Source organism: Salvelinus sp. IW2-2015, linkage group LG15 (genome assembly GCF_002910315.2).
Source record: "Salvelinus sp. IW2-2015 linkage group LG15, ASM291031v2, whole genome shotgun sequence".
Taxonomy (NCBI): Eukaryota; Metazoa; Chordata; class Actinopteri; order Salmoniformes; family Salmonidae; genus Salvelinus; species Salvelinus sp. IW2-2015.
Genome location: NC_036855.1, coordinates 19,580,241 through 19,597,676, shown reverse-complemented (window position 1 = coordinate 19,597,676; position 17,436 = coordinate 19,580,241). Strand labels below are relative to the sequence as shown.

At 43.4% G+C, this 17,436-nt stretch overlaps 1 non-coding gene across 1 annotated transcript; it reads left to right on the top strand.

Moving 5' to 3' along the window:
• Window positions 1–5,664: 5,664 nt before the first annotated feature.
• LOC111975214 (U7 small nuclear RNA) lies at window positions 5,665–5,720 on the top strand. The gene has a single exon (XR_002878779.1). It is a non-coding gene; the product is annotated as a U7 small nuclear RNA (small nuclear RNA).
• Window positions 5,721–17,436: the final 11,716 nt, after the last annotated feature.

Genomic DNA, 17,436 nt, shown 5'->3' with positions numbered 1-17,436 from the left:
CTCTCAGAGGTGTAGATATAGCCTTGGATAGCCCCAGTAATTCTCCCACGCTATTGGACACCATCTGTTTTGCTTTTTTTATTTTTCAGCATTATTAGTCCTTATTTGTACACGGCCGAGGAATGCAGTCTGACTGTTTGAAGTCTGAGGAGGATGGTGAGGCCAGGGGAAATGGATGTAGTAGAGATAACCTCCAGGGCTAACACAAGCCAGCACCCTTAACCTCCTGGAGATCCACCTTTAATGCTGCCCTACAATCCCCAAACACATTTTTGCCACAGACATTTTTGCACTTCCTCGTGGGAATTGTATGTCTTGCAAACTAGAACAATATATTGACCGGGGACCTCAATTTATAGAATAAGAATGACTATAGGAAGAGTTTTCCGTTTGCTGCGTCTAATTAAAATGGACAGACAGACAGTATTATGCTCCTATTATGAAACCTAAGAAAGGCTATTTAATGTGGATAAAGAGAAGTTAATTGGAAAACCTAATATCTTGCTTGTGGTCTTAACTTTAATTAGAGATTTGTTAGAACACTATGCAGTGGCAAAGTCATTGCTTGCATGCACTATAGTGTTTCATAACCATGAAATGCAATGTAAACTGATACATGTGTGCTTACCATTATTACATGACCTGACTTACCTTTTTGCAAATACACAGGACACTGACATTTACTGAGCTAACTTCTAACAAATTGAAGTTCACCTCTGCTGTTGTATTGGATGGACATACGTAAAAAATGAACACAGAATTAAACCTGTCACCAAGTTCTCTCTAGATAAGCTGTCTGTTAACCACAAGACTTGGAAGGGAGTGTGTGTCTGCAGTTTCATATTACTCAGGCAGTTTACAAACCGTCAAATAAAGAGCTCTATTTAAGTATTTTATTCCGTCTCATTTTCTTAAAAAAAAATGGCTTCATGTAACGGAGAGACATAATCAGTTTCATTTGATAGCCTGTTAAAGCCCGATGCCTTCTGCACTCTGTGATCCTATCACACTTGTATAGCTGAAACTGAATAGGAGACAACTTGTCCAGGCACACTCAGGGCAGGGAAGAGTCAGATGACTGGCTCGCAGCAGACTGTGTCCCTGCAGACAGCACATCTAGTCCTCTGGGAAGTAGAAGAGACCTTTCAGGTACCCTGGGATGTAGTACAGGACAAGGTGTTTAGGCTCTCTGCTATATTTCACCCCACGATGTTTTGACAGAAATAGCCATTGGCTAATAAATCACAGGTACTGTAGGCATAGAACTTGCCGTAGACAGTAAATCCTAAAGTCAACAGCCAATAACTAGTAAACTAAACTGTCAGGAATTCTGCATTTGGTGCACATCCTGTCATGTACTTTCTATTTATTACATACGCTTAATACCTCCAATAAGAGACCCTTTTTCTCTGCTTCCTGTAGGCCATTGCTGACTTGTAAGACATACATTTGCTCACAAAATATGAGTTTGCCTCTGTTCTTTATGAGGGAAGTTATAAAAAGCAAGGTCTATATTTGTTTACATAAATTAGCTTAAGTTTTTGTTCATGCCCAAAGGTCTTTGAAAAATAGTAAATCTGCAGAGTGCAAAACTTATTGAAGTGACACTGTGATAATTGTTCTCCTAATCTTTATCATTCAAATCAGCTGATGCCTCGAGTTTGCAGCATCTTTTGCACATATGTTATGAAATAATTTACTCTGATAGAATTGCAAAAAACTTCTAAACAATGAAATAATTTACTTTTTATCTTACTTTATATAATTGACCACTTTTAGAAGAACGTCCTTAGGTCAGTATAAATAATTCAATTTCCTAACAAGAGCAGGAGGGATACTTCTCTTACAGAGAGCGATGAGGGTCTTCCTTTTCAAGCTTTACCACGTCAGTGGCAGTGTGAGCCATACTGTATGACATTCTGAGGGGAGTAGCTACAGTAGTAAGGACCTTTGGGCCATGTTTAAGTGAAATGGTCCAAGGGATTAACTACACCCAGACAAGTCATGCAATGAATCCACAAAAATCTAATTGGCTGACCTCAATTATTTAAGCCCTCGTTAAACCCCACGCTGGAATCCTGCTTAACTCCAGTTGCAGTGACAAAGCTATTCTTTAACAGTGCAAACCTAATGACTATTGGGCTGGATTCTGGATCTTGTCACGTCACCCTGTGTGATCTATGTATGACCTAATTGACCTATCTGATAACGGGTGTTTTCTCAGAGAGGATAGAGGTCCCTACCACTGTCACTTGCGTGCCCTTCCCTCTGACCTTCTCTGAGATATTATGAAGGCTCCGGAGTTTTTGTCAGGACAGCAATGCTATTATTTTAATGTGAATGTGAATGTGTTTTCCATACATGTCTCATAAGATGGATGAATATATAGTGTAAGTACAAGCATGATTCCTTGTGCCTCGTCAGAGAGTCTTCTCTCTATGGCTGTGTCCTCCCAGACCGTATTGACTGTATCAGAGGCCTGACTGAACCCCAGTACCTTCTTCTCTCAGCTGACCAACCGGAGCACCACACCAGAAGACCGTTGCTCTCAGACGGGCAGCTTTGACTGGCTTTGACAGCTTTATTATAAGGCTTTAAACATCCCAAATAAACCTCAGATGAACAGCCCCGCCAAACTTTTCTTCAAAAGGTTAGGACATTCACGATATGGATTTTTATGGGCTTTCTTAAATGTCATGGTTTAATAATTAACTGTGGGGTCGTTTTGGAGAGAAATTGCACTTTTACAATGTCTCTGAGTCTGGTGAAGTTAAGTGTTGCTATTGTTTGTCTTCTCCGTATATATTTGGGGGGATTAACTGGTGGGTGTAATAACATATTCATCTCAATAGATCCATGTTAATATTTAGACATAGAACACCACAACATGTACAGTATGTCAAATCATTTGACGTTTCTTTGATCTCCATGTTATATAAACCTCAATCTCATTGATTGTTTACCTGTCCGTGTTGGGATGGGGATGCATTATCATTTTTTATAGTATATGTTTCTAGCCGGAGCAATAATCTCTAGTTGCAGATTACATCCTAGCACAGATATCAAAGGACATGACCTCCCAGAATGACCTTTGTGTCGATATTGATTACCTTACAGTCAACAGCCTAAGTGGACCTACCAGAGCAGAACATAGAGTTGTGGTGTTTTTCTGAAGAGGCTGTAGAGGCGTTGGTGACCTGCACTGCCCCAGCCTCAGACTCAGCCCCAGCCTCTGAATCCACCAGTACCGCCCGGCCCGGTCTTGTGTAAACAGGTTTTATGTATACATTCTCTCGGTGTGTTTACTCATCCGACTGTGGCCGTGCATGCATTTGTGTGTGTGAGGCTTGAGTTTCACAGACCCTCCCTCTAGTCCTACTCCTCCTCGCTTGGTGCGGTCAGACCGTCACATCAGTGAGGCAGAGCAGGCAATGGAAAGTCAAGGTCGTGATGGATCGGTTCCTCCCGGACATTTACTGGTTCTCTCCCAAGGTGGTGTGGAGGTACATGGGTTCACATGGCTCTGTTCCCCACCTCCCTGCATGTCATCAGACTCCCTGTACCCTCCTGATGGAAGCTCTCTGTTGACTTCCTCTGCTGAAAGGGAGGCCTGACAAGCTATATGGCGTTGAGCGCTAAGCCATGAATTAGGATAAGTAACACACGGTTTTATGTCTTTATGTTATAGCTTTTCACTAAATTAAAACGTTCTCAGAGAAGGGGTTTGAGAAAGATTTATTTCAAATGAACATTACTCATGCTTTGGAAAGCTCTCGTGTCATAGTTTTATGATGTCTGCATATTACTCAGAAACAACCATTCTGTATTAGCTCCTCAAAACAACATTTGAAATACTTCTTGAGCAGATCCAATCCTCTTGTTGAGATGCACATCGGTGGTGTCAATCACTGTGTAACTGGATCACCTGATTTGCCTCTGAGAGGAGGAAAACAATGTGATGCAGCAGCCTTCTGGGAGGGAGCAGGAGGCTCAGGTGAAGGCAGCAGGAGGCTCAGGTGAAGGCAGCAAGCCCTGACAGAGAGAGGGCTGTGTTCCCAGCCAGCCTGGAATGAGTTACCATCGCTCAGGGAGGAAAGGCTACCCACAAACCCCTTGCCTTTGGCTGTACATTTGAAGGTGCATGTCATTTCTTGTCAAGTTGCCCTGGAAACATTGGGTTGCCTCTTCACTGTCTTAAAGTTTGTGTTCAAACTGTCTGGAAGAAGATTCAAAAGATAAGCTGTCTCAGTGTCAGGTGAGGAATGTACATGCTTTAATCCTTCAAGTCCACATGAACTGTTTGTAAGAGTAAAGTGTAAATGTCCCTGCCCAACTAGTCCTGTCACAGGTCTGTTAGATAGCTACAGGTCTGACATACGCTTACAGAATGATGTGTATCCCAAATCTTTCATCCCTTACAGAGAAAAATAGATAATAACATAGTTTGTTAGTGCTCTTCTTGGTCTCCTGACAATAAAGAGAACACCATCTAATCTTGCATTATCCCCGCAGTAGGTTGTATGCCAAACATAACTAGACTCACACTGCAGGGATGATGGCAAACACAGCATATTTGTGTCACCACAGCAATTGGAACAGAACAACATTAATAGACCGTGCGGGTGTTAATACAATTAAGAGAGAAATATGCAAAGTATGTGACTGTACAACTGCCCTGCAGTATCTACATAGACAGGTGTCAGCCATCTTTAGTGTTTACGACAATGCTCCCCCAGAAAATTATGTCATTGTAGCCTAATTGAATTAATGAATGATGTCTGGGAGCTTGGATTTCAGCACGAGTTCAGCCTTGAACAATTTAAAGCTGTTAATGATCTCAGCAGGAGGAGCCCTGCTCTAAAACAATAAACTCATCAGCATTGGACATATAGAAACAACACATTACTGGTGCTTTAGGACCCAGTAGGCTACAAGTGCTGAGCAATGTCTTAATGGCTATTGGTTTCTCTTTTTCTTCCATGTTGACTGGACAATGAGGAAACGCTGATCTAGTATTATGGCCATATCCAATGACCAATAACTTAAGTCTTTAGCAGCCTGCATTACTTCACAGTTGTACACTTTGCTGATTCATTTGACATATTGGGGAAAGAAAGGTCCTACCTGCATACATTTTGTTCTTGTCTAAACATATTTCTTATGGCTCTACCCACATGAAAAATACTACAGTTTACTATAGTATTTACTGTAGTGGTTTTGCGGACTGTAGTATTCTGTAGTACTTACTATAGAATTCTGTAGTAAACGGAATACTGTAGAATACTATACTGTACATTGTAGTATCCCTCGATCATGTGTAGTACTTACTTTAGAATGTTGTTGTATACTGTAGGATACTGCAGTAAATACAACGGAATACTACAGTCCACAAAAACACTACAGTAAATATTATTGTATTGTCTGAAAAAATACTACAGTCGGCAAAAACACTACAGATTTTTAACTATAGTGATACCACAGTATTTAATTTGCATAAACCCTGCCCATTCCCCATATCCCAATTTGTTCCACCCATAAGTGAGAAACCTACATGCCAAGTTTAGACGATGTGTTGTGTTCGCTACAGGTTATAGAAAAGAGCAGAAGCGCTGAACTATCTTTTCAGACCCCAGTCCTACCTACCTACCTACAGTACAGGTTATGAAAAATTTGCTCTTTTAGTATTTGTCCAGTAGTTTTCCTCAAGGAGAAAGAACCCACTTCTAAAGATAAAAACACTATAGTAAATACTACAGTAAGGTTTGCAAAAATACTACAGTAAACACTACACTTTAGTACAATAATGTCCTCAAAAACACTACAGTAAATACTATAGTATATACAAAAAAACTATAGTAATACTACAGTATTTAGACACAGTAAACTGTAAATACTGCAGTTTTCTACATTAATATCTGCAAAAGCACTATAGTACATACTACAATATATTACAGTCCACAAAAACACCACCGTTTTTAAACTATAGTAATACTACAGTATTTAGAAAATAGTAAACTATAGTATTTTTTCAAGTGGTTAAGGCAACCACAACAAAAAGCAAGTTGACTAAAGACAAATATAAAGAATAAAGCAGACATGATCATCAGAAGGTTCTAGCACTTCATAGATGTATAGTAGTTAGAACCATGCAGTGAGCTGTCAGACAAGCAGTGTCTCAGTGATGTGACTTTACTGCCTCTGCCCAAGGACCTGTAACCATTTGACAATTATTGCAACCCCATTAGCACTGCTACCTCTGTCTGGACATGTGAAATGAGACTAAAAGTGTCGCTGTGATGAAAGAGATTCTCTTTAAGGGGCATTCTAGCAAGGTGTGTCAGCAGAGGGGTGATTAAAAAGATTAGGGGCGGGGGGCAGCATTTGTGTGTGTCTTCTTATCTATGTTATGGGTACATATACATGCATAAGATCCAGTGATCTGCTGGGGAAGCTGGGTTTTGTTAGCAGTACGGTTGAGGTACTCTATCATCATCACAGAACATAGAGAGGAGCTGTTCACTTGATATCCATGCAGTGATCCCATGGAGGATTTGACATGAATTGTGATGTTAGCTGGACCACACTGTTGAGTCAGCCAGGTGCATGCCCTCTTGGACCATGGTGGACAAAGGATTCAGGAAACGCTGTTCTAGTTGTAGAAGAAACACTTCATCTTCATCGAGTGGTGGTCATAATAGTTACATTGCCCGACGCCGTCAAGTTGATGACAATAAAATCTGCATTATCATTATGAGTTAAATTGCACAGATTGTGTCACATTTTTAAGTAGGCTTGTTTAAAAGATTAAAATAGCATTGTAAGAAAGAGTTATTTTGGGATTGTGAATCCCACTTTACTGTGTTTAAAAGTTTAAACAGTAAAATATACTGTACATCCACAGAAATTTGGATTGGGTATAGACTTTTTTTTCAAGTTGACTTTAATCAAGAGAATGCATTAATAGCCAGCTTTTCATCTAATAAAAACTAGCTGTCTAGACAACTTCATTGTTGCCACTGTTTCTGTCATTGCTAAATGTTGGACTTTTCACATCTGTCTTTATTTTCATTTGGTTTTTCACTGTCTATCACTGTGTGGTTTCCACATTTGCTGGGTGTTTTTCAAAATCCCCACACGAATCTTTCCAAGACTCTATAATACATTTATTATCATATTTTCTCCATGGTTAACCATATATACTTTATTCATTCCTTCAGATATTTTTCAATAAACAGTCAAAGAAATAAACATGTATCAATTTCTTATGGTCAGTATTTTTGTTGAAAACCATTGAATGCTCTCAAAAGCTAAGGCTTGGCAATACGCACATGGAGTAATACAACTCTTCAACAAAAAAATATTGATATAAAACAAACTACTGTATTTACAAAGAAAGAGAGTCGAAGCCTTTTTTATACAACAATCATACACAGCTATTGTGCCAAGTGTCAAGTTTTCCACCAAAATCCTTAACAGGATGGCTGAATGATGACTTTCTAGTCTCAATAGACCAACATGTTTTTGGACCAAAGTTTCTCAGTGTCCAGTCTTGTGGGCTGTGACCAGTAAGGAGTTAGTAGGATGAAAAAAATGCAGGTTCTAGTGTCTTGGATTAATTATTGTATGGCGGGGAACTCCCTGTTCTGTTTGGAGGGCTTAGCTTGCGCAGGGTGATGTTTTCTTTTGGGCCTTTTCCACAGGGATTGGTTTGCCCTCATCTTTGATAGTTAACCCAGGGTGACCCTGTCCCCAGGGCCCATCCAGCTCCCAACTCCCACCTCCCAGGACCCCCTGCTTCTCATTAGGTCCTGTCCACTCATGGGACCACAGTATATGAACCTCATGCCTCCTTCACAACCATCAAACCACGCCAACATGGATTTAAGGTAACAAATACTGTACAGTCTCTTTTGTAGCTTCAAAGCCCCAGAAGGGAAAACAAATGGTAGTGGGTTGTTCTGGTTCCCTGCTTGTTCTGAATGTTTCAAGTTTCAAGTTTTAGTGAAATGCAAGTACAGTGAAATGCCATTCTTGCTTGCTCTTTAAGTAGAACAAAAACACATGAGAAATAGAAATAAGAAGAACACGAGAGAGAGAGAGTAAGTAAGCTACTGTATATACAGGGTCAGTTCCAGGGTCAGTGCAAATACCATGTTTACAATGTGCCGTTCTGCCTCACTAGGAGAGACCAAAAAATGTCCTCCCACCAAAAAAAACTAGAATGGTCCCAGTAAGCAAAATGCAGTTGAAAAGACATGTAAAATACGTATTTTCTAGACGTTGAAGTTAGGTTCAATTTAGGTTCTGAATGGAAGGTGAAAAGACATATTGTCAGTAAGTTTAAAATACATATTTTGCAGGACGTTGAAAAGGCATCTTTTCCAAACATTGAAAAACATGTATTTTCCTAATATTGAAATCAGCCAAATATTTTGTTCTGAATAAAAGTTCAAAAGACGTAATTTATAGACGTCTGTGTTTGGGCCAAACCAAGGCTGGCCCAGACCCGACAAAATCTGAACCAAACATAGACGTCTGTACGTGCTTACTGGGGTGTAGCCTACCATGTCGGCTGCAATGGACATTTTATGAATGCCCATCCATGTGGTAGGCTCACCATTTGTAAAACAGGCCGTTGCATTGGCTTTATTAGTTCTGATTCCTGTGACTAATCAATTTGGCTATTTAAGCTCTGAAAATCAGCAACTCAACTTTATCAGGTGTTATTGTCAGCCTATTTGCAATGTGTTAACACAGCAGGAAATGCAAACGTATTTTATTTTTGGGTATGATCAGCTTCTCAAAAATGTATCGATACAAACTTGAAACCACTGATCACGACAATGGGGTGAAACTCCTGGACAACAGTTGTGATTGTCCATTCCATATTGTCCATTTTACTTTGACCTGTCCTGTTTTTAGGATATGTTGATTGTTAACATGACAGCTCATTTTTAATTTTTTTAAATTTAGGTTAAGCTATTTGATCGGAGAAACCTGCATGAGGTTAAAAGTGTCCGTCTCATTACACTGTCATACATTTTATCTCCAGCCTGTAGGCTGCAGAAAAGGCTGCATACTCTTTCTACAATATCCTATATCTGCTATATGATTTATGTTAGATACTTTTTTGACGGAATGTTGGTGGAGCGCCGCAGCTCTCTCCAACAGCACTCTGGACATTTTGCGCCCCTGCCTTTGACAAAGTCGACACTGTATCACAGGGTGACATCAGCGCTCACTTAAAAAGCCCATATGCCAATGGTTGAGAGAAATTGTAATTGCTTTTGGGCAGAATTATGTGAGGTTTTATGTGTTGTTGTTGGAGTTGGGTCTTGGTCAGTTTAGCTCAGAAAATGCCGCACTCGTCAATCTGCTATCATAGGCGGTGGCCTAATCCTGCCTAATGAGCGGGCCGGCAGTGGATACCGGAGTGATAGAGGTAGATATGTATAGGTGACTAGGCAGCAGGATATACATGATAAACCGAGTAGCAGCACTGTATCTGATGATAATAGGTGAGTGTGTGTAGAGTCAGTAATAATGTTAATAATGTTATGTACATTTGAAGTCAGAAGTTTACATACACCTTAGCCAAATACATTTAAACTCAGTTTTTCACAATTCCTGACAATTAATCCTAGTAAAAATTCCCTGTCTTAGGTCATTTAGGATCACCACTTTATTTTTAGAATGTGAAATGTCAGAATAATAGTGAGAGAATGATTTATTTAATCTTTAACTTCACTAGGGTAGGGGGCAGCATTTGTAATTTTGGATGAAAAGCGTGCCCAAATTAAACTGCCTGCTACTTAGGCTCAGAAGCTAGGATATGCATATAATTAGTAGATTTGGATAGGAAACACTCTAAAGTTTCCAAAACTGTTAAAATAATGTCTGTGAGTATAACAGAACTGATATGGAAGGCGAAAACCTGAAGAAAATCCAACATGGAAGTACTATTATTTTGAAAGGCTGTTTTTCCATTGAAAGCCTATCCACCATACAAAGACTTAGGACCCAGTTCACGATATCTATTGCTTCCTCTACATGTGGCCAGTCTTTATGCATTGTTTCAGGCTTTTACTCTGAAAAATGAGGGAGCTACAGCACTTTCAATGAGAGGCCAGTGAAAATTTCCAGCCATGAGTCCTGCCATGAGTCCCGGGTGTGCACATTTCTGTTTCTCCTTTTCTATTGGCAAAGCTTTTGTCGGATGAAATATTATTGATTATTTATGACAAAAACAACCTAAGGCTTGATTTTAAACATCAACTTTTATTGTACATTTTTGACTTTTCGTCTTGATTTTGAGAGCGCGCATTGTGCCTTTGGATTTCTGAACTAAACGCACCAACAAAACAGAGGTTTTTGGACATAAAGAGGGACATTATCGATCAAAACGAACATTTATTGTCTAACATGGAGACCTGGGAGTGCCACCAGATGAAGATCATCAAAGGTAAGTGATTCATTTTAATGCTATTTCTGACTTTTGTGAGCCCTCTCCTTGGCTGGAAAATGGCTGTATGGTTTTTGTGGTTAGGCGCAGACCTAACATAATCGCATGGTGTGCTTTCTACGTAAAGACTTTTTAAAATCGGTTAGGATGGTGTTCTTCGGCTTGCAAGCCTCCCCCTTTTTCCTCCACACATAACAATGGTCATTATGGCCAAACAGTTCTATTTTTGTTTCATCAGACCAGAGGACAATTCTACAAAAAGTGAGATCTTTGTCACCATGTGCAGTTGCAAACCGCAGTCTGGCTTTTTTGTGGCGGTTTTGGAGCAGTGGCTTCTTCCTTGCTGAGCGGCCTTTCAGGTTATGTCGATATAGGACTAGTTTTACTGTGGATATAGATACTTTTGTATCTGTTTCCTCCAACATCTTCACAAGGTCCTTTGCTGTTGTTCTGGGATTGATTTGCACTTTTCGCACCAAAGTACGTTCATCTCTAGGAGACAGAACGTGTCTCCTTCCTGAGCGGTATGACGGCTGAGTGGTCCCACGGTGTTTATACTTGCGTACTATTGTTTGTACAGATGAACGTGGTACCTTCAGGCGTTTGGAAATTGCTCCCAAGGATGAACCAGATTTGTGGAGGTCTACACTTGTATTTCTGAGGTCTGGCTGATTTATTTTGATTTTTCCATGATGTCAAGCAAAGAGGCACCGAGTTTGAAGGTAGTCCTTGAAATACATCCACAGGTACACCTCCAATTGACTCAAATGATGTCAATTAGCCTATCAGAAGCTTCTAAAGCCATGTCATCATTTTCTGGAATTTTCCAAGCTGTTTAAAGGCACAGTCAACTTAGTGTATGTAATCTTCTGACCCACTGGAATTGTGATACAGTGAATTATAAGTGAAATAATCTGTCTGTAAACAATTGTTGGAAAAATTACTTGTAGATGTCCTAACCGACTTGCCAAAACTATTGTTTGTTAGCAAGAAATGTGTGGAGTGGTTGAAAAACGAGTTTTAATGACTCCAACCTAAGTGTATGTAAACTTCCGACTTCAACTGTATGTGTGAGCAAATGAAGCGTGTGTGTGCGTGTGCGTGTGTGTGTTGTAGTGTCAGTGTCAGTGTGTATTAGACCTCAGGATAAGACCCAGATGCAGACAGTTCAAATCACATAAGTTTATTTGCGAAACAGAGGGTAGGCAAACGACAGGTCAAGGGCAGGCAGAGGTCAGTAATCCAGGGCAGAGTCCGTAAGGTACAGAACTGCAGGCAGGCTCAGGGTCAGGGCATGCAGAATGGTCAAAACCAGAAGAACTAGAAAACAGGGACTAAAGAGAACAGGGGTACGGAAAAACACGCTGGTACACTTGACGAGACAAGACGAACTGACAACAAACAAACAGAAAACACAGGTAGAAATGCACAGGGGATAATGGAGAAAAGAGGAGACAGAGGGCTGTAAAACAGGTTTAATCCTTGATACACGAAAAGTGGGATGTATACCGAGGGTGCGGGGCAACAGAAGATGAACAGCAGAGGGGCTAAGAATCTTAGATGGGGAAAAGGCCAATAAAACAGGGAGAAAGTTTGCGGGACTCCACCCGGAGGGGCAGAACACGAGTGGACAGCCATACCCTCTGCCTGAGACAATAGCGGGGAGCCGGGGTCCGGTGGCGGTCTGCCTGTCATCGACCCCTAGAGGTGGTCTTGAGAAGAGCAGACCGGGAACTCTTCCAGGTACGGCGACAGCAGCGGATGAACATCTGGGCCAAGGGTACGTTGACTTCTTCCTCTTTCTCATGGAAGAGCGGGGACTGATAACCCATCGACCACTTGAAAGGCGAGAGACCAGTGGCTGAGCAGGGAAGGATGTTGTGGGTATATTCCACCCACACGAGTTGCTGGCTCGAGGTAGTGGGGTTGGCGGAGACAAGGAAGTGAAGTGTCGTCTCCAGATCCTGATTGGCTCACTCCGACTGGCTGTTGACTGGGGATGAAACCCGGAGGACAGACTGGCCGATGACCCAATGAGTGTGCAGAACACCTTCCAGAAACGGGACGAGAACTGAGGACCACGGTCATGGGAACGCATCTGGCTTCACGTTCTTGTACCCCGGGCGGTAGGATATGGTAAAGTTGAACTGTGTGAAAAGCAGGGACCATTGAGCTTGCCTGGAGTTAAGACACTTGGTGGTGCGGGGATATTCCAGGATCTTGTGATCCGTCCACACAATGAATGGATGTTCCGCCCCCTCTAACCAGTGCCTCCACTCCTCCAACACCATCTTCACCGCGAGTAGTTTCATATTCCCACATCGTAATTCCTCTCTGTGGCATTAAGACGATGGGAGAAGAAGGCGCAGGGATGCAGCTTAAGGTCTAGGGCAGAATGCTGGGACAGGACAGCCCTGACTCCGACGTCCGAAGCATAAACCTCCACCACGAACTGACGACACGGGTCCGGATGGATTAATATAGGAGCTGTGGCGAAGCAGTGCTTAAGGTCCAGGAATGCCTGGTCAGCCGCTGGGGACCACGTGAATGACACCTTGGGAGAGGTGATTGCTGAAAAGGGGAAGCCAGGGTGCTGTAACCCCAGATAAAACGGAAATAGAAATTGGAAAATCCCAGGAAGCGTTGCAGCTGCACTCTGGAAGTGGGTTGGGGCCAATCCACCACCATTCTCACCTTTCCGGGATCCATCTGCACATTACCAGTAGCAATGATGTATCCAAGGAAGGAGAGATTGAATTCGCATTTGTCTGCTTTCACAAAAGCTGGTTTCCAGCAGACGATGGAGGACTTGTTGGATGTGGAGAACATGTTCTTGAGCTGAGCGTGACAAGACGAGGATGTCGTCAAGGTAGACAAACACGAACCGGTTCAACATGTGGTGGAGTACGTCGTTAACCAGGGCCTGGAACACAGCAGGAGCGTTGGTCAGACCGAGTGGCATCACCAGGTATTCGTTGTGTCCTCTAGCCGTGTTGAAGGCTGTCTTCCACTTGTCACCTTCCCATATCTGCACCAGATGGTAGGCATTCTGCAGGCCCAACTTAGAGAAAATGGTGGCCCCCTGAAGCGGCTCGAAAGCCGAGGCGATGAGTGGTAGCAGGTAGCGGTTCTTAACCGTGATGTCATTGAGGCCCCGGTAGTCAATGCACAGATGCAGGGTTTTGTCCCTCTTCTCCAGAAAGAAGAACCCTGCCCCGGCGGGGGAGGCAGAAGGATGGATACACCCTGCAGCCAGGGAGTCCTCGATGTACGTTTCCATAACCTTGGTCTCCGGACCCGACAGTGAATACAGCCGTCCCCGGGGTTGGTGTAGTGCCCGGGAGAAGGTCAATCACTCAGTCATAGGGTCGATGCGGAGGAAGCAAAGTGGCACGGGACTTGCTGAAAACCTCCCGGAGGTCCTGGTACTCCGCTGGAATGGAAGATGTCTGAGGCTTCTTCCAAGCCCACAGGAAGACTTGCCGGGGAAAGGCTGTGCCGACTTCAGGCAATGAGCGTGGCAGAATGGGCTCCAGCCCATGATAGCACCAGCAGTCCAGTCGATGAGGGGATTGTGACGCTGGAGCCATGAAAACCCCAATACCACGGGTACCTGAGGAGACTTGATGAGCATGAACTGCATAGTCTCGCAGTGGTTCCCTGACACTCCCAGGTTGATAGGAGTGGTATTGTGGGTGACTCTGCCTATAGAATGCCCATCCAGCGTTCTAACCTCCATGGGAATGGAGAAAGGCTGAGTGGGGATGCTCAGCTCTGACACCAGGGTAGTGTCCATGAAACTCTCATTTGCCCCAGAGTCAATAAGTACCCAGAGAGATTTTGACTGGTCGCCCCACCGCAGGATGGCATGGAGAGGGGTACAAGTAATTCTCCATATGGCCCACCAGAGTACTCGTACCTACTGATGAGCCTAGTCTTTTAATGGACAGGTAGACATGTAATGACTGGTAGTCCCGCAATACAGAAAACTCTTGGTGTTAAATCTGTGTAAATGTTCGGCAGGAGACAACCTAGCCCTGTCGAGTTGCATCAACTCTGGAAGAGGCGAGTCGGCAGACCTCGGAGACTCTCGGGGGAACTCGGGTATCCTCGGATTCTCTCAGAAACGTAGACGCCGGGGACTTCCAGGATTCTTCTGAGGCGAGGTGGAATCCTTGGGCGAGCGAGTGGGACCGGAATCAGATCTTTTCTCCCTCCTATGTTCCCGTAGCCGCCCATCGATCAGGAAGGTCAAGGAGATGAGCTAGTCGAGATCCGTAGGCAGCTCCCGGGCTGCGAGCTCGTCTTTAACCTCCAATAATCAGTTTAGGAACATGTCGAACAGGGTTTCCGCGTTCCAGGCACTGTCGGCAGCCAACGTGCGGAAATCAACAGCATAGTCTGCCACACTGCAGGAGTCTTGACAAAGCTGGAGTAACATCCGGGCAGCCCCTCTCCCGGACAATGAAGAATCGAAAACCTTTTTCACCTCAGCCACAAACTCCTCCAGACTGAAGCACACGGCATAATGTTGTTCCCACACCGCCGTAGCACAGGCAAAGGCCCTCCCGGACATCAGCGTTATGAGGTATGCTATCTTCGAGCGGTCCGAGGGAAAGGACGAGGGCTGCAGCTCGAAGATGAGGGAACAATGCCAGACATGTTCCTGACTCTCCAGCAAAGCGTTCTGGAGGAGGTAAGCGGGGTTCTCGGGATGCTGGGGTGGCCTGGAGAGACGCGCTGCTGACAGCTGGGTTATTGAYGGGCTGGGAGGTTACTGCCATGGCTGGCTGCCTAACAGACAATCCCCGGAATTGCTCCAGCAATGTATTCAAGGCACGTTCATGGCGTTCCGCCAAGGTCTGGAATCCTTCCGTAACTCCTCGTGTCTCCTTAGGAGGAGATGACGTTGTGGAGCTGGTCCGAGTCTACTGGGTCAGTCAGGGCCAGTCCTTACTATCAGACCCCATGATAAGACCCAGATGCAGTCACAGAAGTTTATTTACAAAACAGGGGCCAGGCAAATGACAGGTCAAGGGCAGGCAGAGGTCAGTAATCGAGGGCAGAGTCCGTAAGGTACAGAACGGCAGGCAGGCTTAGGGTCAGAGCAGGCAGATTGGTCAAAACCGGAAGAACTAGAAAACAGGGATTAAACAGAACATGGGTATGGAAAAACACGTTGGTAGGCTTGACGAGACAAGACGAACTGGCAACAGACAAACAGAAAACACAGGTATAAATGCACAGGGGATAATGGGGAAAATGGGCGACAAGCACAAGACAGGTGAAACAGATGAGGGTGTGACAGTGTGTGGGTGTGAGTGAGTGTTTCTGTAGAGTATGCATAGAGCAAAATCAAACAGAAGGTGAGACACTTCCTCTGATATCTGCAGATATCAGTAGTGAGAGCCAGTCCAAAGACATTACGTTCTCATGACATTTCAAACTGCATTATTGCTTGACACTTGAGGCTTTGTATGGGTATATTACTTCCTATTTGGGTTTAAGGCTTCATGTAAATGAGAAGAATATATTAATGCAAGGACAATATTTAGGCTTTGTTTAATTGTGCATTTATCACTCTTCTGTGTGTGTGTGTGTGTGTTTGTGTGTGCGCGCACGCACGGGCACGCGTGTTGTGTAATACAGTCATCACTATTGATTTAGGTGACAGGGGATATTGACGCTCGCTGAGTCACTGCTATCACAGTGTGTGATGATGATGAGACATGAATTTGTCTGGCCCGCCTCACAGCAACACAAAGGGCTGAATAGAGAGCAGGAGGTCGGGATGGGGCCTGTGGCCAGACTGGCGGCAGGCCCATCTGAGGGCCAACAGCCAGCCAACCAGCCAGCCACCTGCATGGTACTGCTGGCCTATTCTCCCTGGAGCTGCCTTCCTCTCTCTGCCAGGCATCATCTGCAACCCAGCCATATCCTGCTCTCTCCTACTCTAATATCTTCTCAGTCCATCTCATCTGTCCATCTCGTCAGCTGAGTTTGTATGTGACGAGTGTCATAGCCTCAGCTGTGATCTGGCTTCTTTTCAGCTGCTTTTCAGCTTTCACAATATGGTAGCCAGGACAAGGATTAGCTGGGCATTTTGTTGTTTGTTTGACTGTGCAACTTGTTTGTTGTCTCATGGCCTTTTGATCTTTTTCACTTTAGGCTTATCTAATATCCATACAATTTAATTTCATAGGACACAAAATGATTGCTTGTTTTTGTTAATGCAGTGGTGTGAATTGTGTTGATTGCCATTGTGTTCAATGAAATGATATAAGGTTTGCTACAAAACAAGAGAAAGTTACTGAATCTGTCATAAAACTATCTTGTACATTTTACTTTTCCTCCGACAATCATTATGTTCCCTCCTGTACTCCCTGTTCACCCATGCCTGCGTGGCGATGCATGACTCCAACACCATCACTAAGTTTGCTGACGACACGACACTGGTAGGCCTGATCACCGGTGAGGATGAGACAGCCTACAGGGAGGTGGTGCCGGAAGAACAACCCCTCCCTCAATGTCAGTAAGACCAAGGAGCTGATTGTGGACTACAGGAAAAGAGCGCGGGGGGGGGGGGGTTATGACAACGGACTGACCCTGTATACAGTGTGTTACTTTCTTGTGAGTTTTTATTTCTCATGTGTTTTTGTTCTACCTTGTTGTTTTTAGTATTACATTGTTATTGACAACTGCATTGTTGGGTTTAGAACTTGCAAGAAGGGCATTTCACTGTACTTGTGCATGTGACATTAAAACTTGAAACATGATGTGAATGTTTTATTAAAATCTTAGAAATGCAAAATCATATTTTGATAATATAATGAGCAGCGGGTGGGGTGGAACAGAGGAACGTTCTTAGCTGTGCCAAGGCAGTAAAAAATAAGGGTTGCTTTTATATTTGATTGTATAAGCTGTGCGATGTATTTCATAAACAATGTGTTGAAATCATATGATCAAACTACACT